The sequence below is a fragment of the Ursus americanus genome, chromosome X (genome assembly GCF_024610735.1).
Source record: "Ursus americanus isolate L20-20 chromosome X, mUrsAme1.1.p, whole genome shotgun sequence".
Taxonomy (NCBI): domain Eukaryota; kingdom Metazoa; phylum Chordata; class Mammalia; order Carnivora; family Ursidae; genus Ursus; species Ursus americanus.
The window spans coordinates 28,786,850-28,810,499 of record NC_142164.1 but is presented as its reverse complement, the minus strand read 5'-3'; the positions used below and the strand labels follow the sequence as shown (position 1 = coordinate 28,810,499).

At 44.2% G+C, this 23,650-nt stretch overlaps 1 protein-coding gene across 6 annotated transcripts in view; it reads right to left on the bottom strand.

Moving 5' to 3' along the window:
- Positions 1 to 16,189: 16,189 nt before the first annotated feature.
- The window catches only part of LOC148106855 (NF-kappa-B-activating protein-like), a 37,122-nt gene continuing 29,661 nt past the window's right edge, over positions 16,190 to 23,650 (bottom strand). For all 6 annotated transcript variants that reach the window (XR_015723382.1, XR_015723380.1, XR_015723383.1 and 3 more), the window contains one exon: positions 16,190 to 23,107. The gene's annotated coding sequence lies outside the window, so the exon portion shown is untranslated. The remainder of the gene's footprint in view (positions 23,108 to 23,650) is intronic.

Genomic DNA, 23,650 nt, shown 5'->3' with positions numbered 1-23,650 from the left:
CCCCGCTCAGCGAGGAGTCTGGTTCTCCCTCTGACCTTCCCCGCTCTTGTGCTTTCTCTCTCTCTCAAAAGAATAAATAAAATCTTTTAAAAATTAATTCTTTTAAAAAACAAGAAATAAAAGCTATCTCCCTGCATCAGTCTCGGTGTAAATGAACAGACATTACTCATATAGTGTGTTCTCTGTGTGGGAATAATTCCCTTACCCCAAGGCCTGAATATTTATAAATCCACTTTTTTTGTGGATTTAGCTAAGAACTTATGCCTGGTTTTAAATATTTAAAATAACAGTACAGGGGCACCCGGGTGGCATGGGACTTCAGCTCTGGTCATGATCTCAGCATCCTGGGATCAAGCCCCCGCCCCCCATCAGGCTCTGGCACTCAGTGGGATGTCTGCTTCTCCCTTTCCCTCTGCCCCTCCCCCTGCTCTCTCTCTCAAATGAATAAAATCTTTAAAAAAATAAAAATTAAAAATAACAATATAGTCTAATCCTCTCTTAGCCTAGGTCTTCTTGTGTTAATGTGCATACTTCCCAGATTTGACCCAGCCCCAACATGACTCCACCCAGAATTGCTCCCTGAATGATACTCGTTAGAAAGAGCTGAACTTTATTTATATTTAATTTTGTGCAGGAAACAAGACAAGCAGTTTAATTCTCTTTTATTTTATTGTTTTCCTTTAACGGTAATGGGCAACTTCCATAAAGTGGGATTTACTTATCCCATTTTCCACTCACCAAAGCCCTAAAATTCAAAACTTACTACCCAAACATGGAATAGGCAACCAAAACAACTTGAGAATGTCTAGAACAAAAGCTTTTAACTCCTGAAGCAGGTTTTAGAATGGCTGCCCAGCCGAATCGCTTTTTTCACGTTTACTGACTTCCATCACATCTATGGGTATGGAAAGCTTCTTTCTGAGGGAAGAAAATTGCAAATATTTAGTATCTGGAGTTGTGGATGAAATGAGATATACAATGTACATTTCATGCTTGTTTTTAAATTTATATTTCCCCCCAACTCCCCAGCACACATTTCTTTAATACCCAAGGCCGGGCTTGCTTTAGGGACAATCTTCCTTTGTGTACACAATTTAAGGGTACCTTGAAAAACTTCAGAATTCAAGATTAACAATTTTAATGTAGTATTTAAAAGTCAAGACTAATGCACAAAAAATTCCGGGACCACCAAATTATCAAAATGTTAAATAAAGGCAAGATCCACCCCTTCACTCGCACAACCGCGCCTCATTTTGCACCCTGATGTCACTCCTGATCCTGATCGCGATCGTGATCCAATAGAATGTTATTTACAAAAACAGGAGCCCGACCCGAGAGTTTCCTGACGATTCGTTTATATACTGCATGAAAATATTTACCTTGATGCCCACGGGGGCATCGTCCCCACCTTGGAAAGAGCTCGAGGCCCCCTAGGTAGCTTTGGCTTTGGAGGCGGGGAGAGAGACCTGGGAGAGAGCCCAGGGCGTCCCCGAGGGTCCTAGAGATGGGGGGGGGGGCGCCAGAGCAAGCCACTCACCGCCCGAACACGTCGGGGTATTGAGTGCGTTGGAAAACGCTCTCCAGCTCCTTCAGTTGCAGCCGGGGGAACGCGCTGCGGTGGAGGCGTTGCTGCCGCTCCTGGGGCTGCGGCCCCTCGGCGGCCGCCTGGGCCTCGTCCTGCTGCTGCTGCTGCGGGGGCTCTTGCCCGCAGCCGCCGCCCGTGTGGTTCTCGTCGTCCACGGGGCCCGCTGCTCCCGCGCCACCGTGGCTTTCTTCTCCTGTCGCGGCTTCCTGCTCAGGTTCGGGCCAGAGCTCCTTCTCGACGTCTCCTCCCGTTACGGAGACCACCGCAGGCTTCGTATCTGGAAAAGAAAAGAGAGATCAGGGCGCTGGAGCCCAGGGCGCGTGGGACGGCGACCTGAGAGCGGCGACATCTGCCGCGCCACTGCGGCGTCCCGTCCACTCGCCTCCCCCGGGGAAAGGCCGTTTCGTAGACTTCGCCAAACCCGCGTCCCGGTTCGCGCACTCACCCAACGGTTCTCCTCCAAGTTCATCGACTTCCAGGATGCGGCAAGCGGTGCCTTCTTGGCTGCTCTCGGGCGGAGGCTCCATGTCCAGAACGCCTCCACAGACTCGCGCGGCGGCCCGCGGAGACTCCGGGGTCCGGGCCTGTCTCTGTGCGGGGTGCGGTTTACTACGCCTCTACCTCAGCTTCAACGTCCGCGCGCTCTTAGACGCCGTCGATCCCCGTTACTTCCAACGGCCAGGTGTGTGGTGGGCGGGACTTGTCGGGGCGAGCACGAGGCCGGGGCGTGGCCACGAAGTAGGCGGAGCGTTTGCCGGAAGGGTGCTACCGCCAGGGGGCGCGCGCGGGGGGGGGCGACAACTCCCGACTCCCGCGGGGCACTGCCTTGGCGTGGGGGGTGGTGGGTGGTGCCAGCCAGCCGGGGGCGGGGAAGGGGTGGGGAAGGAAACTTCCCACAGCTCTCCCGAGCCCTGGGAGACGCGTTGGGAGAACGTCTCGCCGCCTGCCCTCGCTGCACGCGGGTCGGTGCAGGGTTCTCGCCCTAAGCTCCTGCAGGGCGAGGGACGCAGAGGTAGGGCTGGAGAAGTTGCGGGGGGGCTTCGTGGCAGCCCCAGCACTGAAGCGACGGTATCCCCGTCCCCGTGTGGGCTCTGAGCACGACTCTCCCCTCCGGCAAGTCAGTGACCAATGGATGGGACTCTGGTTGGGTTCCGTTCGCACCCAGAGTCCACGAACCGGGCTAGTGACCGGACGAAACGATTAGCTAGAGGGCTGCTTGCTCTGGGTTTTTACCATACGCGCGGAAAGTGGAGCCCATCAAGCTCTCCTGGGCGCTCCGGAGCGGCAGCTTGAGGTTGGGTTTTACAGAGCACTGTGGGTGCTCGGATGCACGCTCTAAGAAACCCAAACCTCCCTCTTGCGATAGGAACAAATACCCCAGATTTGTATTAAGGAATTCACATCAAGAGTAGAAATGGAGAAACCTGTCCACTGTTTTGAGCATCCAAGAATGCTTGCGCTGCACGTGCTGGACGCGACTGTGGGGCTTACACCCTCTGCCGGCTGAGCTCCGCTTCCGCGCCCCCGCTGCAGGTCCTCTGCAAAAGCGCACGTGTTTCTGGGCTGGGCAGGTGCTGGGGACTTGGGTTAGTTCCCACTTTTTTTTTTTTTTAAGATTTTATTTATTTATTTGACAGAGAGAGACAGCCAGCGAGAGAGCGAACACAAGCAGGGGGAGTGGGAGAGGAAGAAGCAGCCTCCCAGCAGAGCAGGGAGCCCCAGGCGGTGCGGTGCTGGATCCCAGGACCCTAGGATCATCACCTGAGCCAAAGGCAGATACTTAACGGACTGAGCCACCCAGGTGCCCCATGTTCCCACTTTTTTATTCTCCTCCACTTTCTCCTGTTTCTCCTCCTCCTCTTCGTCTTCCTCCATCTCCCTTTGTCTAGAACTGTCTTCCAGAGCTCTAGCTCTCCACTGATAAATATCAAATAAAGAAGAGCCAGGGCAGATTGAGGGCTCTGTTTCTCCCTTAAAGTGATGTTTTGCATAGTGTCCAATACCGCTAAATGACAGCCGCTGTGCACCCTGCTACTTCCCTCTGACTACAGTTAGGAAAAAAAATATATGTATATACCCAGTGCCCAATAACTTGCTGGACCTGGTGCGAGGAAAAGCTAACTTATACTCTGGTGAAAGATCAGCAATCACGTCATGATCCGTATCCGAAAGACATCAGCATCCTAGTCCCTCAAGGAACAGATTAACTATTCAGTGCTGTCCTTTGGGATGGTAAGCTCCAGAGTCATCACTTCTTATAAACACCTTCCATTCATACAATCCAATTTTTAAGAAGTCCAATTATTTTGATGGTTTTCAATTTTATCCGTTTCTCAAGGATGGGTGAAGAATTCATAGAATTTCGAGAATGATAAAAGTCATGTTTTTAACTGTGTCCCTATGATTTCTTTTTACTTTTTTAAAAAAAGATTTCATTTATTTATTTGTCAGAAAGAGAGAATGAGAGAGAGCAGAGGGAGTGGCAGGCAGAGGCAGAGGGAGAAGCAGGCTCCCTGCCAAGCAAGGAGCCCAATGTGGGACTCGAGCCCGGGGCCCTGGGATCATGACCAGAGCCGAAGGCAGACGCCTAACGACTGAGCCACCCAGGTACCCCACAATTCTTATTTTTTTAAATATTCAGTGAATAATGTAGATAATGACAGTTACACGGAGAGATTTAAATAGAATTAACCATATAAAAGCAGAATAAATATTTGAAGCCAAAAGGCTAAAAACATATTTTTCTTACGTATTAGTCTTAATCAGAACCACAATGAGGGGCACCTGGGTGGCTCAGTCGTTAAGCGTCTGCCTTCAGCTCAGGGCATGGTACCGGGGTCCTGGGATCGAGCTCCTCATCCAGCTCCCTGCTCCGCTGGGAGCCTGCTTCTCCCTCTCCCACTCCCCCTGCTTGTGTTCCCTCTCTCGCTGGCTGTCTCTCTCTCTCTCTGTCAAATAAATAAATAAAATCTTAAAAAAAATAAAAACCACAACGAGATACTGTTTCACACCCAGGAGGATGACTATTATCCACAAAATAGAAAATAAGAGGTGTTGGTAAGGATGTGGAGAAGTTGGAACCCTGTGCATTACTGGTGGGGATGTAAATGTTGTAGTCACTGTGGAAAATGGTATGGCAGTTCCTCAAACACTTAGTCAGAATTACCATATGATCCAGCAATTCCACTTCTGGGTATACAACCCACAGAACTGAGAGCAGGGACTTGAACAGATATCTGTATACACCTGTTCAGAGCAGCATTATTCACAATAGCTGAAAGATGGAAACAACCCAAATGTCCGCTGATGGATGAATGGGTAAATAAAATGTGGTATATACATACAACAAAATATTATTCAGCCTTAAAAAGGAATGAAATTCTGACACATGCTACAACATGGATGAACGTTGAAGGAATCAAGCTAAGTGAAATAAACCAGACACGAAAAGACAAATATTGAATGATTCCATTTATCTGTGATACCTGGAGTAGTTCAATTTGTAGAAACAGAAATTAGGGGCGCCTGGGTGGCTCAGTCGGTTGGGCGTCTGCCTTCGTCTCGGGTCATGACCCCAGAGTCCCGGGATCAAGCCCCGCATCGGGCTCCTTGCTCAGTGGGGAGTTTGCTTCTCCCTCTGCCCCCCCACTTGCTTGTGCTCGCTCTCTCTCTCACTCTTCAAATAAATAAAATCTTTAAAAAGGAAGGAAGGAAGGAAGGAAGGAAGGAAGGAAGGAAGGAAGGAAGGGAAAGTAGAATGGTAAGGGCACCTGTTGGTTCAGTCGGTGGGGCATGGAACTCTTGATCTTGGGGTTGTGAGTTCAAGCCCCATGTTGGATGTAGAGATTACTTAAAATCTTCAAAAGAAAGAAAGAGAAAATAGAACGGTAGTTTCCCAGGGTCTGGGAGAAGTGGTACTGGGGAGTTATTGTTTAATGGGTATGGAGTCTCAGTTTGGGAAGATGAAAAAGTTCTGGAGATGGATGGTGGTGATGGTTGGACAACAATGTGAATGCACTTCATGTCGCCAAACTGCACCCATAAAAATGGTTAAGATGGTAAATTTGCTTTATCTGTATTTTATGACAAAATAATAATAGTCTTATTTCTTTTTAAAAACATTTTATTTATTTATTTATTTATTTATTTATTTGAGAGAGAAAGTGCACAAGCCAGGGAAGGGGCAGAGGGAGAGGGAGAAGCAGACTCCCCGCTGACCGGGGAGCCTGATGCAGGGCTCAGTCCCAGGACCCTGGGATCATGACCTGAGCTGAAGGCAGACGCTTAACCGACTGAGCCACCCAGGAACCCCTATTAGTCTTAAATCTTGTTGGAATAATGATTCTGTACTGTGGATATTGGAGAGATATCTAGAATAAATAGTTGAAATTAGGAGCTTAAATGTCGGTTCTTCTAGACTTCAAATTCCTTTTTTTCTCGTGGTGGATTAATGAGTCAATAACGCAGATGCATGATGGTACCTAGGTAACTAACTACCTAAAGAATATTAGTAGAAGGAGTTGAAGCCTTGAATTGGAAACTATTTCCTTCTTACTCTAGCTTTGTGTTTCTTGTTTTTCTTTTCTTTTCTTTTTTTTAAGATTTTATTTATTTATGTGACAGAGAGAGAGACAGCCAGTGAGAGAAGGAACACAAGCAGGGGGACTGGGAGAGGAACAAGCAGGCTCCCAGTGCAGCAGGGAGCCTGATGCGGGGCTCGATCCCAGGACTCCGGGATCACGCCCTGAGCCGATGGCAGACGCTTAACGACTGAGCCACCCAGACGCCCCTGTATTTCTTGTTTTTCTAACTTTATATTTCATGTTGAAAGAACTCATAAATCTGAAATGAATAGTGGTTCATAGGTAACTAGTTTACAGGAGATATCTGGAAATAGCTAGTAATGCTCGCTGTCAGGAAGCTAAAAAAGCCATTCTTCTCAAATGTAAACTCTTATTTTCTTTTGGAATAACGAGTTAGTACCATAGATATGTAGGGGGACCTAGATGATTAGTTAACAATAGATAACTAGTGGTAACTAGAATAACTGGTCCAAGCTACAATCATTTCCTGTCTAAAAACCACAATCATTTCATGTCTAAATTCTTTTTTTAAAGTAGGCTCCACACCCAAGGTGGGGCTTGAACTCACGGCCCCAGGATCAAGAGTCCGAAGCTCCACCAACTGAGCCAGCCAGGTGCCCCTCATGTCTAAATTCTTTTTTTTTTAATTCCTTGTTCTAAAAATGAGTTAATTGGGGGCACCTGGCTGGCTCAGTCGGAAGAGCATGGGACTCTTGATCTCAGGGTCGTGAGTTTGAGCCCCATGTTGGGTGTAGAGATTTCTAAAAAAATAATAATAATAAACTTGAAAAAATAAAAATGAGTTAATTGTGTAGCATCCAGTGGGATTCTAGGTAAACCAGAAGAAATGAGTTGTGAATATTCAGATTTCTGGGGCGGCGAAAGAAAACTTTATGACCACAAGATGGCAGTAGGATACACAAGATTTATTTGGGTGAGGCTTTGACAGTTTTGTGGGAGGTCAGGGCTTGTGTCTGGAGGCTAAGGCTTGTGGTTGCCACCATTTGGAAGGGGGCTGTGGGGGGAAGGCAAGTTAACTCCTGGGAGAGAAGGGAATCGGCCGAGAGGGCCTCGCGAGTCTAGGCGATGTTATTTAGCAGCATGTTGGAGAGCGCGTGGGTCAAAATCACCAAAGGGCAGCAGTGGCTTGTGGTCTTTATGGCCCAGGGTTTATCTTATCTGTGTGTTAGGCTCAATTTCATGGAGTATGTAAAGCAGCCGGGCTATAAATGGCTAAAAATGTGGTTATGGGGGGGGTGCCTGGTTGGCTTAGTGAGTAGAGCGAGCGACTCTTGATATGACGGTAGTGAGTTTGAGTCCCACGTTGGGTGTAGAGTTTATTTAAAAATATATGTGGTTATGGTTATTTCAGATACTTTTAAAGCAATTGGATGTGTAAAAATTTGAGTTTGGCTCCAGCAGGCTTTCAGGGTAATGGGTCTCAGCCTGAGGTAAAGAAATAAGACAACCTTGGGGTCAATAGACTGAGGTTATTTTTGGCTCATTTGTATAACATACTCAAAGTCATCAAGCCAGAAAAAAACATCATCTTCTGAACCCAAATTCGTATTTCCTGTTGGAATAAAATATTAGCACTGGAGGTAACTAGTAATGCTTAAGCAATTACTTTACTAGAGTTAACTAGAAGTGACTCAGAAAATTGGCAAATCCAGAAAATTGAAAAATCACTCTTCTCAACACTAGCTTCTTATCTCCTTTGAAGAATGAGTTAATACAAGAGATAGTTAATGGTATCTAAGTAACAAGGTAAGCAGAGATATAAGGTGATCATGACGTTAGACCAGGAAATGGAAAAGAAATGATCTTCACGTGTAAATTCTTCTCCGTTGTCGAATTAGTGAATTAGTCCAATACGGAATTAACCATACCTAGGTACCTATTTTATCAGAGGTATCTAGACGTAACAAGATGCACTGGTATATTGATGGTGTTGAAAGAAAACATTCTTCTCACTTCTAAATTTTCATATCTTTTTAGAATGTGGAAGTAGTACTATAATCAGCTAGATTTATTGTGTTTGGTTTATGTAGAGAATTATATACTATCTGAATGATGAGGTGAAGGCAGGGAGCTGAAAAACAGATACTTCTCAATTTTTTTCTCATTGAAGTGTAATAGTAATATAATTAGTGGTAATTGGGTAGCTGTTTAAAGACAACTGGGGAAACAACCAGAAAAGTAACTGAAATCCGGATGCTGAAAAGCAGGTTCTTCTGAAGTGCAACTTATTTCTTCTTGAAATAAGATATTGGAAAGGTAGGTAAATAGTAAATAAGTCACGAAGGCATGGAATGGTAGATAAAACTTAACTAGAGATAACTAGATATAACTGGAAAACTTCCTGAAGCTCAAATGCTGAAAAACACATACATCTTATCTCTCAAATCTTTTTTTAAAGGCAGAATTAGTTATTGCTAGTAATAATTAGTGGTATATAACTACATCGTGTAAACTATGGCTATCTAGAGATAAGAATAATTAGTTAAGGGGCGCCTGGGTGGCTCAGTCGGTAAGCAGTTGACTCTTGATTTCAGCTCAGATCATGATCTCAGGGTCCTGGGATTGAGCCCCACATCAGGCTCCCTGATCAGCAGGGAGTCTGCTTGTGGATTCTCTCTCTCTACCCCTGCCCCCCACTCTTGCTCTCTTTCTCTCTCTCTCAATAAATAAATAAATAAAATCTTTAAAGAAAAGAATAACTAGTTAAATCTGTGGATATGAAAAACACAACCGTACCAACTAGAAATTCTCATCTCTTCCTGGAAAAATGAATTACTTCTGCAGATTCTCATTGTACTTTTGTAAATACTTAATTAGAGACAACCAGAGATAATAAGAATAACTAGTTGAAGGCAGGAAGCTAAAAATCAAGTTCTTTGCAACTCTAAATTTACATGTTAGTGCCCTATATATCTGGTGGTACCTTAATCTTTTGTAACCTCGGGATAAATGATGATATTCGAATAATGAGTCAAAACCAGGACACTGAAGAAAAGTGGTTGAATCCAAGAATTTGATAAGAATTCTTCTCAACACTACCTTCTTATCTAGAGTGTGAATCATGAGTTAGTACTACAGATCAGTACTTATACCCAGGAAACTAGTTAATTGGAGACAGATATGTAAATGAAGCCAACGAGTGAAAACACATTCTTGTTATAACTGACTTCTTTCTCGTTAGCATAATCAGTTAGTTCTATATAACTAGTTGTACCTAGGAACTACCAAACTGGAGACAACTAAAGATAACTAGCGCAGAAGCTAGAAAACACATCCTTTACAACAATTTTAAATCCCTACTTCTTAAAAAAAAAAAAGACTGTGTCCTCTAGATCAAATAGCCATAGTGGTACCTAGGTGAGTGATAAAGTTAACGGGAAATTACCAGAGGATATTTAAAACCAGAAATTGGAGGCACCCGGCTGGTTCAGTGGGTAGAGCATATGATTCTTGATCTCAGGGTCATGCATTGGAGCCCCACGTTGAGGGCAGAGTGTACTTAAAAAAATTAAAATAAATAAATAAAATAAGACCTTGAACATTCATGAGTCACCACTCTAAGCTCTTCTCCTTTGGTACAAGAATGAGTTAGTACTATAGGCAGCTTGTGTACTTATTTTACCAGTTAATTAGAGGCAACTGGATAGGATTAGAAAAAGTATTTGAAGCCCGAGAGCTGAAAAACACAGCCTTGTAATACTTTGTTCTAATTCTTTGCTGGAACACTGCCTCAGAACTACAGAGCCTAGAAGCGAGACTATAGAGGTAGCATCCAAAAAACTAGCTCTCTATGGGTAACTGGAGGTAACTAGAATGACTAGAGTAAGCCAGAAAAAAAAAAGCACTCTTCTCAACTCTAATCATATTTCTTGTTGGCATAATGCGTTAGTACTTTGACAACTCATGACACCTGGGGGATGAGTAAACTACGGTTGTGATAATTAAAATAATTAGTTGAATCCAGCAAGTTGAAAACATGTTCTACTCACCTCTTCTTATTTCTCTTTGGGATAATGAGTTACCTCTACAGATAACCAGGTGATCAAAGGAACTAGTTAACTAGAAATAAGTGGAGATAAGTAGAAAAACTGGTAGAAGCCAATAACCTAAAAAACATTTTATTCAAATTTAAATTCCTATTACCAGTGGAAAAATGAGTGACTAGTATGCTCATCTAGTGGCACCTAGGTCATTAGTTAAATGGAGCTAAGTAAAAATTTATAACCAGAATAAATATTTGGGACCAGGAAGTTAATCAAGACATTATTCTCAAATCCAACGTCTATTTCTTTTGATAATATTGAGTTAGTACTATTGAGAATAGTAGAAACTATTTACTAAGAGGTAGCTAGATATGCTGAGAAGAATAATTGAAGTAGGAAGTTGAAAAACCATTCGTATCACTAGCATGTATTAATTCTTACTATTTTATTTTTTTAAAGAGTTATTTATTTGAGAGAGAGAGAGAACACGAGCCGGGGAGAGGGGCAGAGGGAGAAGCAGAATCCCTGCTGAGCAGGGAGCCCAATGTGGGCCTCGATCCCGGGACTCCAGGATCATGATCTGAGCTGAAGGCAGACAACGCCTGAGCCGCCCAGGTGCCCCTAATTCTGACTATTTTTTGTAAAGATTGATTGATTTGAGAGAGAGAGAGCATGAGCAGGAGGGGCAGAGAGAGGGAGAGTCCCAAGCAGACTCCACAACAAGCACAGAGCCCACTGGGGCTAGATCTCACCACCCCAAGACCATGACTGAGCAGAAACCAAGAGTCAGGGGCGCCTGGCTGGCTCAGCTGGTTAAGTGTCTGCCTTTGGCTTGGGTCATGGTCCTGGAGTCCCAGGATCAAGTCCCACATCGGGCACCCTGCTCAGCAGGGAGCCTGCTTCTCCCTCTGCCCTTCACCCTGCTCATGCTCTCTCTCGTTCTCACTCTCTCTCTCTCTCAAATAAGTGAATAAATAAAGTGTTTAAAAAAAACAAGAAACCAAGAGTCAGTTGCTCAACCGACTACACCACCCAAGCACCCCAATTCTTACTATTTTATTTATATTTATTTATCCATCAGGTCATTTATTCTTGCTATTACTTATTTATTCTTGCCATTATTTCTTTATTTAGCACTATAAATAGCTATTGTAGCTCGGTAACTAGTTTACTAGGGATAGCTAAAGATACCAGGAAATTTGTTTGAAAAACCATTTCTCACAATCCTGATTCTTATCTCTTATGGTCCTAGATTTAGTGGTACAGATTACCTAGCATTGGGCAACTAGTTAAACTAGAATAACTACAGATGAATAGTTGAAGCTAGAATGTAGAAACCGCAGTACACTCAGCCAAAAAATCTTATTTACCATTGAAATAATACATCAGTTCCTTAATTTTCTAAGACCGGTTAGGGAAAAAGTCGTAAGGTAGCTGAATTCTTCAGCCCTCTATTGCAAAAAATTTCTTTACTTCACCATCAAGCTATTCAGCAAGCCATAAGGTTAAAAAGAAATAAAAACCAAGAAGCAAGGATCTAGCTATGAAGCCAAAATAACTCTCTGGAAGACCAGTCTGGCAAGAGGGCAATAAGCACAGTTCGTATGAAACATTACAAAATGCCTTAAGAAGCACATAAAGTTAGAGGCTCCTGGGGGACTCACTCGGTGAAGCATCTGCCTTCAGCTCAGGTCATGATCCCAGGGTTGTAGGATCGAGTCTTGCATCGGGCTCCCTGCTCAGTGGGGAGCCTGCTTCTCCCTCTGCCTGCTGCTCCCTCTGCTTGCGCTCTCTCTCTGACAAATAAATAAATGAAATCTTACCAAAAAAAAGGAGTACATAAAGTTAGGTTTGGAACTAAATGCAAATATGAATTGTGCTCTGTCTGAGTATGTACTAACCCAGAAGAGAGAGGTGGAATGAGTTATAAAGGGCAGTTTATTTATTTTTTAAAAAGATTTTATTTATTTATTTTTGTGTGAGAGAGAGTGAGAACGAGTGGGGGAGTGGGGCAGAGGGAGAAGCAAACTCCCTGCTGAGCAGGGAGCCTGATGTGGGGCTCAATCCCAGGACCCTGCTATCATGACCTGGGCCGAAGGCAGATGCTTTGCCGACTGAGCCACCCAGGAGCCCCAAAGGGCAGTGTGTTAAAAAATTCTGGTTCAAGGTTGCCTGGGTGGCTTAGTCAGTGTAGCGTCTGATTCTTGAATTTGGCTCAGGTCATGATCTCAGGGTTGTGAGATGGAGCCCATATCTGACTCTAGGCTCAGTGGGGAGTCTGCTTGAATGTCTCTCTCTCCCCCTCTCCCTCTGCCCCTACCCCTGAGTGCAAGCTTCCCCCCCTTCTCTCTCTCTCTCTCTCTCAAATAAATAAATAAATCTTAAAAAAAATTTTAACATTCTGGTTCAGCATGGGAAATGTTAAGGTTTCTTTCATTTCAGCACAATACAGTTTTCATTAAAATTGTCCTTACTCAATGAAAGTAGGACCAGATAAAGGACTAGCTGGGTGATAGGGCAGTAGCCAACGAAAGTCACCTTGAAATGAAAACTGGATCACTCAGGAAAAGGGACAGGGCTTCTGTGACCTTCTCCTGAGCCTACACATCTATCTAGATGCTATATTCGGCTCAAAATCGATGGGCTCCGTTATTGATATATATCAGGTGACCCACGAAGCATGCTTGGTATTAAAAGTAGCAATATAAGTGAACCTGTGAAAACAAAGTCCATGAAAGCGGAAGCTCAAAATGTCCTGCTCCTTCTAATCGGCCAGAGTAAAACCATGTCTCCAGGAGAATGAGGCAGAAATTAAAAATGGAAGGAATGTGATTCATATGGAGGCAATGGAATGTGGTCTTGAGAGAAAAGAATAAAACAATTCATAGCACAATTTTAATAAGAGTTCCACCTTCCCATTCTGGTTGTAAAGAGTACTCCCAGAGGATTCTAACAGAGATAGTTTTTTTTTTAAATTAGAAATTAGAAAAAATTCTAACACAGTTTTATTTATTTATTTATTTATTTATTTATTTATTTATTTGAGAGAGAGAGAGAGCGAGCATGTTCACATGTGCACAAGTGGGGGAGGGCAGATGGAGAAGGGCAAGCAGACTCCAAGCTGAGCAGGGAGCCCGATGTGGGGCTTGATCCCAGGACCTGGAGATCATGACCTGAGCCCAAGTCAGACGCTTCACTGACTGAGCCACCCAGGTGCCCCCTCAACAGAGAAAGTTTTGATTCGATACCTTGAAATGTGGTGTTGCTCGAAGATTGAAGGGACTGTAAGTTTAACCCTAGACCCCCGCTGCTTAAGTAAGACTTGGAAGGAAGAAATAAATATTGAGTATTTGACTTTTAGAGTCTGGAGTATGTTACAATAATTAATATTCTCTTTGTGTTCCATTTCTAAAGCTTATAATTTGTTCAATTTATATTATCTCAGAATATGTACAAAAATGTCTTAAGCAGTAGGACCGACTGAAAATATAAACCACATTCTTATACCTTCTTTATGGAAAGAGTGAGAAAACAGTGCTTTTAAGCTTCGGCAAGTTTACACTTTGTGTATTCCGCCAAAGGCGAGGGAAAACCATTTGATTTCCATATCTTGAGCAGCCAGGGTTACTCCATTGTAACGTAATCTTCCCAAATGCTGCCAAGAACATAGGTACCTTAGAACAACCAGGAAGATCATACCACATGGTGCATTTTTTTACACCTGGACAAAAGAGAGCATTTTAACTTCTTTCTCTGAAATCCTACCTTCTCTCCTTTCCTGATGACTCCTCAGCATAGCTTTGTTTCTTCTCCACTCCACTGCACTGAATGAATCCAGCTTTGCTGTGAGTAAGCTGGCCTGAAAGTTATTCAGAACAGCCCTTCTCCGATCCAAGCAACTCCTCTGGCTCGAGCAGGAAAGATTACAATGAGGGCAACGTCACCCAAATGATCCCTGGTGTGCACGGTGGGTACAGTGGCAGGTCGGGGATGTTAGTCAATTTAGGAGAGGATAAATTCTCTCAAAGCACCATAGCACCCAGCAACCTGGGGCGCCTGGGGGGCTCAGTTGGTGAAGTGTCCGCCTTTGGCTCAGGTGATGATCCCAGGGTCCTGGAATCGAGTCCCGCATGGGGCTCCCTGCTCAGCGGGGAGTCTGCTTCTCCCTCTGCCTCTGCCCCTCCCCCTGCTTGTGCGCACGCGCGCGCTCTCTCTCTCTCTGTCTTTGACAAGTAAATAAATAAAATCTTTTTTTAAAACCCACCATAGGGGCGCCTGGGTGGCGCAGTCGTTGAGCGTCTGCCTTTGGCTCAGGGCGTGATCCTGGCGTACCGGGATCGAACCCCACATCGGGTTCCTCCGCTGGGAGCCTGCTTCTTCCTCTCCCACTCCCCTGCTGTGTTCCCTCTCTCGCTGGCTGTCTCTCTGTCACATAAATAAATAAAATCTTTAATTAAAAAAAATAAAAAATAAAACCCACTATAACCCTATTAAGTGTTCATTTCTCTTCCTATTCTTTGTATTGTCTCAGTCTGTTTTTTTTTAAGAGTTTTTATTTATTTATTCGACAGAGAGACAGCCAGTGAGAGAGGGAACACAAGCAGGGGGAGTGGGAGAGGAAGAAGCAGGCTCCCAGCAGAGGAGCCTGATGTGGGGCTCGATCCCAGAACGCCAGGATCACACCCTGAGCCAAAGGCAGACGCTTAACCGCTGTGCCACCAAGGCGCCCCCTCAATCTGTTCTTTTTTTTCAAGGTTTTATTTATTTATTTGACAGAGAGAGCGCGCACAAGCAGGAGCAGTGGCAGAGGCAGAGGGAGAAGCGGACTCCCCACTGAGCAGGGAGCTGGACTCGGGCTGATCCCCAGACCCTGAGATCACAACCCGTGCCAAACGCAGACACTTAACGACTGAGCCTCCCAGGCGCCCCTGTCTCAGTCGGTTCTGGAACTTTCCTTCTGTAGAATATTACTTTGAAGTTGCCAAAACACCGGCTTCCTATTATACTACCTAAAATGTAGGCTATCCCCCACACCGGACTCCAGTACTTCATGGCAGGGCTTCTTGGCTCAAACTCTCTTAAATTGCCCCCGTCCCCCAAGATGTAATATTGCAGAGGCTCTATACACACCTGTCCATTTATCCAGTGTCACCGCAGCATGGCAGTTTAGAGCAGGGACTTGACGTCAGACAGACATGAGGTGAAGGTTGAGCTCTGCCACTTGTAGGCACAGGGACTCGGTCAAATCACTTACCCTCCCTAACGCTCAGTTTTGTCATTTGTAGGCTGGGAATAATTACAGTAACATAGATAAGACGTTTAAAGAACAAGACATCTTGTCCTGTCCTCACTTCTCTGTCCCAGGATGAGATGTAACATGGGCCAAATCATAATTCCTACCAAAATAAGCTACATACAGAAAGCTTATAAGATTATCTTAAGCTATTTTGTCCAGGTATCAGCTTTAAAATGGAAGCTGACTATAATTTAAAAACCAGGATTAATGATATCTAGTACCTTCAAGATCTGCCACATGCCACATGGATTAGGTATTTTATTTATTTCAACTACTCAAAATCATAGATTTAGAATACATGACCAGGGAAGCGAAAAGCTTGAGTACACGAAGAATAATTCTGTTACAACTGCGGTGCTGTAGGGGGCACTGTGTGATTTGGTTTCACAACACACACCTCTAAAACAGGAATCCTGGGGCACCTGGCTGCCTAAGTCCAAAGAGCATGCAACTCTTGATCTCCAGGTTGTGAGCTTCAGCCCACGTTGGGTGTAGAATTTAAAAAAAAAAAATATGAGTACTGGCATGTTCTAAAATAATTTATTTCTGCCAAGATCTGGGTTTCAAGATACTATTTCTTGTTAAGGAATCAGAGTTCCTTGGTAAAATGGCTGATCTTTGGTCTGGAGCAGGAAAAGTAAAAGAGCTGCTCAGGAAATCTTTGCTCCAGAAAACAAGTACATGCTCAAAGACCAATAAGGCCACGCCAGAAGGGATCACGTGTAGTTTAAAGGAACTTTTATTAGCAAATGTGGGAGGCAACTTGACCATCAAAGAGAATAATCAAAATAAAGAATCAAAAATAATGGGGGCACCTGGGTGGCTCAGTCGGTTAAGCCTCCAACTCTTGATTTTGGATCAGGTCATGATCTCCGGGTCGTAAGATGGAGCCCGGTGTTGGACTCCATGCTGAACATGCAGTTTGCTTGAGATTCTCTTTCCCTCTCCCTCTGCCCCTTCTCTCACTTGCACTCTCTCTCTCTCAATAAATAAATAAAAATTTAAAGTCTTAAAGAATAAAAAATAATGAAAATATAATCCACTGGCTTATAAAACACACGAGTCCATAATTAGAGAGAAAGGGAAAGACAAGACTGAGGGTCAGAAGGAAGAAGAGAGAGAGGTGAGAGGGCCAGGGATAAAAAAGAAAGATTTCTTTTTAAAAGAATACTAGCTCAGGAGCGCCTGGTTTGCTGTCATTTGAGCATCCAACTCTTGGTTTGGCTCAGGTCGTGATCTCAAGGTTGTGAGATCCAGCCCCACATCGGGCTCTGTGCTCAGTGCAGAGTCTGCTTGAGATTCTCTCTCCGTCTCCCTCTCCCTCTGCCCCTCCTTTATTTGAGAGAGAGAGAGAGAGAGTGAGTGGTGGGGAGGGGCAGAGGGAGAGGGAGAGGGAGAAGCAGACTCCCTGCCGAGCAGGAAGCCCGATGCGGGGCTCAGTCCCAGGACCCAGAGATCACGACCAGAGCCAAAGGCAGATGCTTGCCCACCTGAGCCACCCAGGTGCCCATAAATAAAGAAATCTTAAAATAATAATGAAAAAATAAAAGAATACCAGCTCAGATGGTGACTGCACTTATCATGGTGAGCACTGCATAATGTATAGAATTGTGGAATCACTATGTTGTACACCTGAAACAAATATAGCATTGTGTGTCAACTATGCTTAATTTCTTTAAAAAATGGATACCCTGGGAAAAAATTACATTATCGTTAATAAATTCTAGCTAGGCATTGTTGACTGTCACAGTCTCTAATCTTCAAAAAATAAAAAATATAGAAATATAAGAAACTGCCAGCTTAAAAAGGAGGAAAACAACATTAACATTTATGAAGTAGTCTTGTCAAAACAAACTTTTCTAAAAATTTATTTATTTATTTGACACAGAGAGAGAACACAGATGCAGGGGGAACAGCAGAGGGAGAGGGAGAGGGAGAAGCAGGCTCCCCGCTGAGCGAGGAGCCCTATGTGGGGCTTGATCCCAGGACCCTGGATCATGACCTGAGCCTAAGGCAGATGCTCAACCAATGGGGCCACCCAGGAGCCCTTCCTGTCAAAATTTTTAACCTGAACTGATTCAGTTATGTTGATAGATCTACCCTGCAGTTGCTGGGAAATACAGGAAATATGGGAACAAATTTAATGACACCATAATAAAACAGAGTAATCCAGGAGGTGGGACAATATACAAGACAACTTTTTTTTTTTAAGATTTATCTATTTATTTGACAGGGAGAGCAAGAGAGCGCAAGAAGGGGGAGCAGCAGAGGGCAGAGGGAGAAGCAGACTCCACCCTGAGCTAGGAGCCCGACACGGGACTCCATCCCAGGACCCCGGGATCATGACCTGAGCCAAAGGCAGACGCCTAACCATCTGAGCCACCCAGGTGCCCCAAAACAACTTTTTAAAAAGCCAATGTCATAAGAAAGGTGGGAAATAGATGTATCATAGATTAAAAGAAACTGAAGAGATGTAATATCTAAATACAACATAAATGTGATGCATGACCTACTTATTCTAAAAACAGCTATAAAAGACATTTGGGACAATTGGGGAAATTTGAATATAGATTAGGTGTATGATGCTATTATGACATTACTGTTAATTGTTTTAGATGTAGCAATAGCATTGTGGTTATGAAGGAACATTTCCTTTTTGAAGGAGATGTCTGATGGAAATATTTAGAGTTACAATTGTCATGACAATTAACTTATTTTCACAAGGTTTAGGAGACAGAGAGACAGAAAACAAATACGACATTTAATTAAAAAAATATATATAGGTGAAGGATGTGCCAGGGTCATAATCCTAGTATTCCTTCATTTTTCCTATTTTTTTAAAAGATTTTATTTATTCATTTGACAGAGAGAGAGAGACAGCCAGCGAGAGAGGGAACACAGGCAGGGGGAGTGGGAGAGGACGAAGCAGGCTCCCAGCTGAGGACCCTGATGCGGGGCTCGATCCCAGGACTCTGGGATCACGCCCTGAGCCGAAGCAGATGCTTAACAACTGAGCCACCCAGGCGCCCCTTTCCTGAGTATTTGAAATGATTTGGCAATAAAAATAAATGAGGAAAAGAAATGATATAAAAATAAGTATTTCCAGACATGGTATACGGTCCCATCATAAAATTCATTTTCAAGAAAATTATATAAAATGTCGCTAATACTTGTAATACATTTAAGAGGATTTCTAAATAAATTTGAGGACTTAGTTAAGCACCAGATTTATGTTCTGCAAATTATACACCCCAACAAAGTTACTCTTGTGCCTGGGGAAGTCGGTAGACTATACTGGTTAAAACAGGTAGAGGCAGGATCACTAAAAAGCTTCTAAGGGTTTACTCTTGACAGAGAACCCAAGCAAATCCAGCAGAAATATTGCATATAGCTAGTACCTGTCATCTCACATGATTATACCCATCAAATTTCTGGAGGGAAGGATAGAAATGAAAAACATCGGGACTATAAAACCAAAGAGAAACTCACTTCTCCAAAGAGATCCAGTACAACCATTACCTAATCTTACCTTTTCCCGTGCAGGGTTGAGATAGACAGGAAGCATGATAAATACCTTTTATTTCATGCTTAATATTTACTGTGGCTAGTAAAACAAAATACTTATTAGCAAGTGTTCCTCAGCTAAATAATTAGCAAACCTTCTTATTCTTTTTTAAGACTGATTTATTTATTTATTTGAGAGACACAGAGAGAGAACAGAGGGAGAGTGAGAGGGAGAAGCAGACTCCCCATGAACAGAGAGCCCCATGCAGGCCTCGATCCCAGGACCTCCGGATCATGACCTGAGCAGAAGGCAGGCACTTGACTGACATAAGTAATTAGCAAACCTTCCGATAAGCAATAGGTACAAAGCAAACATGGATGCTGAAAGTGGAATGTAGTAGTTACATGTTCATGCTAACATTGAAAATTGCTTATATTTGAGATGTGCAATTTAAAATGGTAAATGATTTTTTTTTAAATCCCAATCAACACCTGGCGGCAAGCCCTGCACTCTATCACAAGGTCTGAAGCATGTCATGAAATGATTAAATATAATGAGAATTTCCTCCGTTAGGTAATTAGGGACTTATCACTAGGTTCAATTCAGTCACAAACACAAGGGGCAATAAAATTTAAAGCAAACATCGTTCTGTCTCTATTGAAAATGTTAAGATTCTTCTTTTATGCACCAAAAGATTTACCTACTCAGGTTAGTAGAAAAATGTCTACATTTCCAGAGCCCCACATCAGGGGTGCTGTATCCCGGGAAAAGCAGGTCTGAGAACAAAATTAGAAGAGAGTGTGTGTGTGTGTGTGTGTGTGTGTGTGTGTGTGTGTGTGTATACACTTGTGCACGCAGTTTGGTTTTGTAAGCCATTTGACTTTGAATGGGTGTGATGTTCAGAACAACCAATGTGAAATTAACAGTTATGAAAGCACTTTGAAAAGTGAAGTCCTCACACACTTTGGGTACAAAAATTTTATTTAGTGTCGGGGCGCCTGGGTGGCTCAGTCATTAAGCGTCTGCCTTCGGCTCAGGGCGTGATCCCGGAGTTCTGGGATTGAGCCCCACATCAGGCTCCTCCACTGGGAGCCTGCTTCTTCCTCTCCCACTCCCCCTGCCTGTGTTCCCTCTCTCGCTGGCTGTCTCTATCTCTGTCAAATAAATAAATAAAATCTTAAAAAAAAAAAAAAGACTACATATGTTAGCGGACTGGAGAGAGAAACTTCCCTCGCTGGCTCTGAGAAAGTAAGCTACAATGATGTGAGATTGCCTATGGTGAGGGCCCCACAGCAAGGAATTTCAGGCAGCTTCTAGAAGCTGAGAGTGGCCTTTGGCAGATAGGCAGCTAACAAATAGGGACGTTAGTCCTAAAACCACAAGGAAATGAATTCTGCCAACAACTCAAATGAGTTTGGGAGTAGATGCTTCCTTAGTCAAGACTCCAGATAAAAACATGGCCTGACTGACACCTTGATGACAGGCTGTGAGACCCTGAATAGGGGACCTAGCAAAGCTATGCCCATACTCCTGACACAAAGAAACTATGATATAATAAATTTCTGTTGGTTTAAGCAGCTACGTTTCTGGTAATTTGTTAACATGGAAATAGAAACTTATTAACATGGCAATAGAAAACTAACACACACGGGCGCCTGCATGGCTCAGTCGTTAAGCATCTGCCTTCAGCTCAGGGCGTGATCCCAGGGTCTTGGGATCCAGCCCCGCATCAGGCTCCCTGCTCCGTTGGAAGCCTGCTTCCTCCTCTCCCACTTGCCCTGCTTGTGTTCCCTCTCTCGCTGGCTGTCTCTCTCTCTCTGTCAAATAAATAAATAAATAAATAAATAAATAAATAAATAAATAAATAAATAAGATCTTTAAAAAAGAGGAAAGAAAGCTAACACACAAGGTGCAATGGGCTGAGCCAAAGTCTAGCTGTATGGATGTGAAAGGCCTGAATTCCCTGTCATTATCTGGATCAGGGAAGGCAAACAAGTTTCATCCCCTCTTCCTATGCCTGCTAGTGCCACTCTCTGGAGTGTCTTGGGGTAGATGGAATAGTTGACCAGAGATGTCCATGCCCAAATCCCTGTATCCTGTGAATATGTTACGTTATATACCAAAAAAGGACTTGGCAGGGGCGTCTGGGTGGCTCAGTTGGTTAAGGGTCTGACTTCAGCTCAGGTCGTGATCTTGGGGTCCTGGGATGGAGCCCTGTATTGGCCTCTGTGCTCAGCAGGGAGTCTGCTTGAGATTGCCTGTCCCTCTCCCACTGCCCCTTGCCCCTCCACTCCAGCTCGTGCTCTCTCTCAAATAAACAGATAAAATCTTAAAAAAAAAAAAAAAAAGGACTTGGCAGATATAATTAAGGTTATGGACCTTAACATAGGGAGATTATCCTGGGTTAGCTGGGTGGGGCCAATCTAATCACACAAGCATCTTAAAAGCAGAGAGTTTGGGGTGCCTGGGTGGCTCAGTCGGTTAAGTGACTGCCTTCAGCTCAGGTCATGATCCCAGAGTCTGAGGATTGAGTCCTGCATCGGGCTCCCCGCTCAGCGAGGAGTCTGCTTCTCCCTCTGACCCTCCCCCTTCTTATGCTCTCTGTTTCTCTCTCTTTCACTCTCTCTCTCTCAAATAAATAAAAATCTTTAAAAAAAAAAAAGAATTATAATAGAAAGCAGAGAACTTCACCTGACTACACGCAACAGACTTGTGGCAAAAGGAACAGTGGGGGAGATTCAGATTGTGAGAGGGACGCCACCAGCTGTTATGGAAGGAAGGCCGCACAAAAAGCATGAGAAGAGGGGCGCCTGGGTGGCACAGCGGTTAAGCGTCTGCCTTCGGCTCTGGGCGTGATCCCGGCGTTCTGAGATCGAGCCCCACATCAGGCTCCTCCACTATGAGCCTGCTTCTTCCTCTCCCACTCCCCCTGCTTGTGTTCCCTCTCTCGCTGGCTATCTCTATCTCTGTCAAATAAATAAATAAAAATCTTAAAAAAAAAAAAAAAAGCATGAGAAGAAGGTTTCTAAAAGCAAAAACTGCCTCCAGCTGACAGACAACAGGAAAGGAGGTCCTCAATCCCCAAACTACAAGAAACGAATTTAGCTAAAAACCTGCATGACCTTAGCAGTGAATTCATCCCCCAAGCCTCCAGAAAGAAAGACAGCCCTGCTCACACCAGGACTTTACCTCTGTCACACTGTAAACAGGATCCAGCAAAGCTACTTATTACCTAGACTGCTGGCCTACAGAACCGGGAGATGAGAAATCTGTGTTAAGTGACAAAGTTTGTGGTCATTTGCTACGGCAGCAGTGGCGAATTCATACATGCTGTGTTGGGGAGGATTCTGAGCCTAGATCTGGGGACTGTGCTAAAGGGCTCATTGACTGAGCAAAGATTTGTGCCATGGAAGCAACATCGAGGTGGCTTATAGGGTTCTTCGTTTGTTACCCATGATCTCCATGCTATGCTCAGGGGTAGAAATTACCTAGCTCTTCCCTCTGCCTGGAAAGCCCTGCCCCCCCCCCCCCCCCCCGATATCTGTAAAGGCTTGTTCTCTCACTTTCTTCTGGCCTACACTCAAAACAAATTCACCAGGGGCTCTTAATTGCCCACCCTCACTAAAATTTCATCTCTTACCCTTCTCCTGGAAACATTTTACACCATGTCCCTGCTCCATTTGTTTCCCTCTAGCTCTTAGCACCTCATCGTACCCTTATTTACTTGGCTTACCACCTGCATCCCCACCAGTAGAGGCACGTTCCATGCAGTCGGAGGTTTTTGTGTCTTTTGTTTGACAGTTTATTCCCAGAACCTAGAACGGTGCCCAGAGCCTAAACATCTGTTGAAATAAGCACTAAAATGAAGAGACTTTCTTTTTCTGGTTTGTCAAGTTCACACATCCTGGCATACTACGGTCATCTTGTCTGGAGGGACTGGAAGGGAGGTGGGTCGGCACAGAATACAGAAGGCATAACCGTGGCGGACACCCTTTCCCAGGGTGAGCTTGGCTCTTCCATCATGCTGGCCGCCTGGACGGGAGCAAGTCGCTACACTCCCATCGGGTCCAAGGAGGACTGGAGGAGAACGTGGTCATAATATGCAAATGATTCCTCTTGCACTAGTTCTTCCACCTGGAAGGAAGCAGAACACACAACCAGGTTGGATGCCGTCCCTTCCAGTTCTGCCCCTGATGCTATCACACAAGGAAATCCTTTGGATTCTGGGCCAATTTAGGTGCTTCACTATGTAAAACCTTCTCACTTCAAGAGCCAACCAAGTGTGGCTGTCCCTTGCTTACATGCTATAAATAACCAAATTAACCCATCTACAGGATGTGGGCTGCAGACACCAAGCTCGCAAAAAGAAAGCCTGGAATATTCCCCAGGATGATGGGACTTCAGCAGGTTTACAAGGTAAATGGCCAGCATTACAAAATAACACTTGCCCTGCTGAGGACTGCTGATTTCAGGGTCAGCAAGAGGGGGTTTCAATCTGCTTAACCCTAAAGTGAGACACAAGCAACATTCTTGTCGGAAAGAGAATAGATCAAGGCCTGGCTCCAGACCTGGGAATGTCCTGGTGAGCTCCCCGCCTTTTTAAAGATTTTATTTATTTATTTGTCAAAGAGAATGCAAGCAGGGGGAGCGACAGGCAGAGGGAGAAGCAGGCTCTCT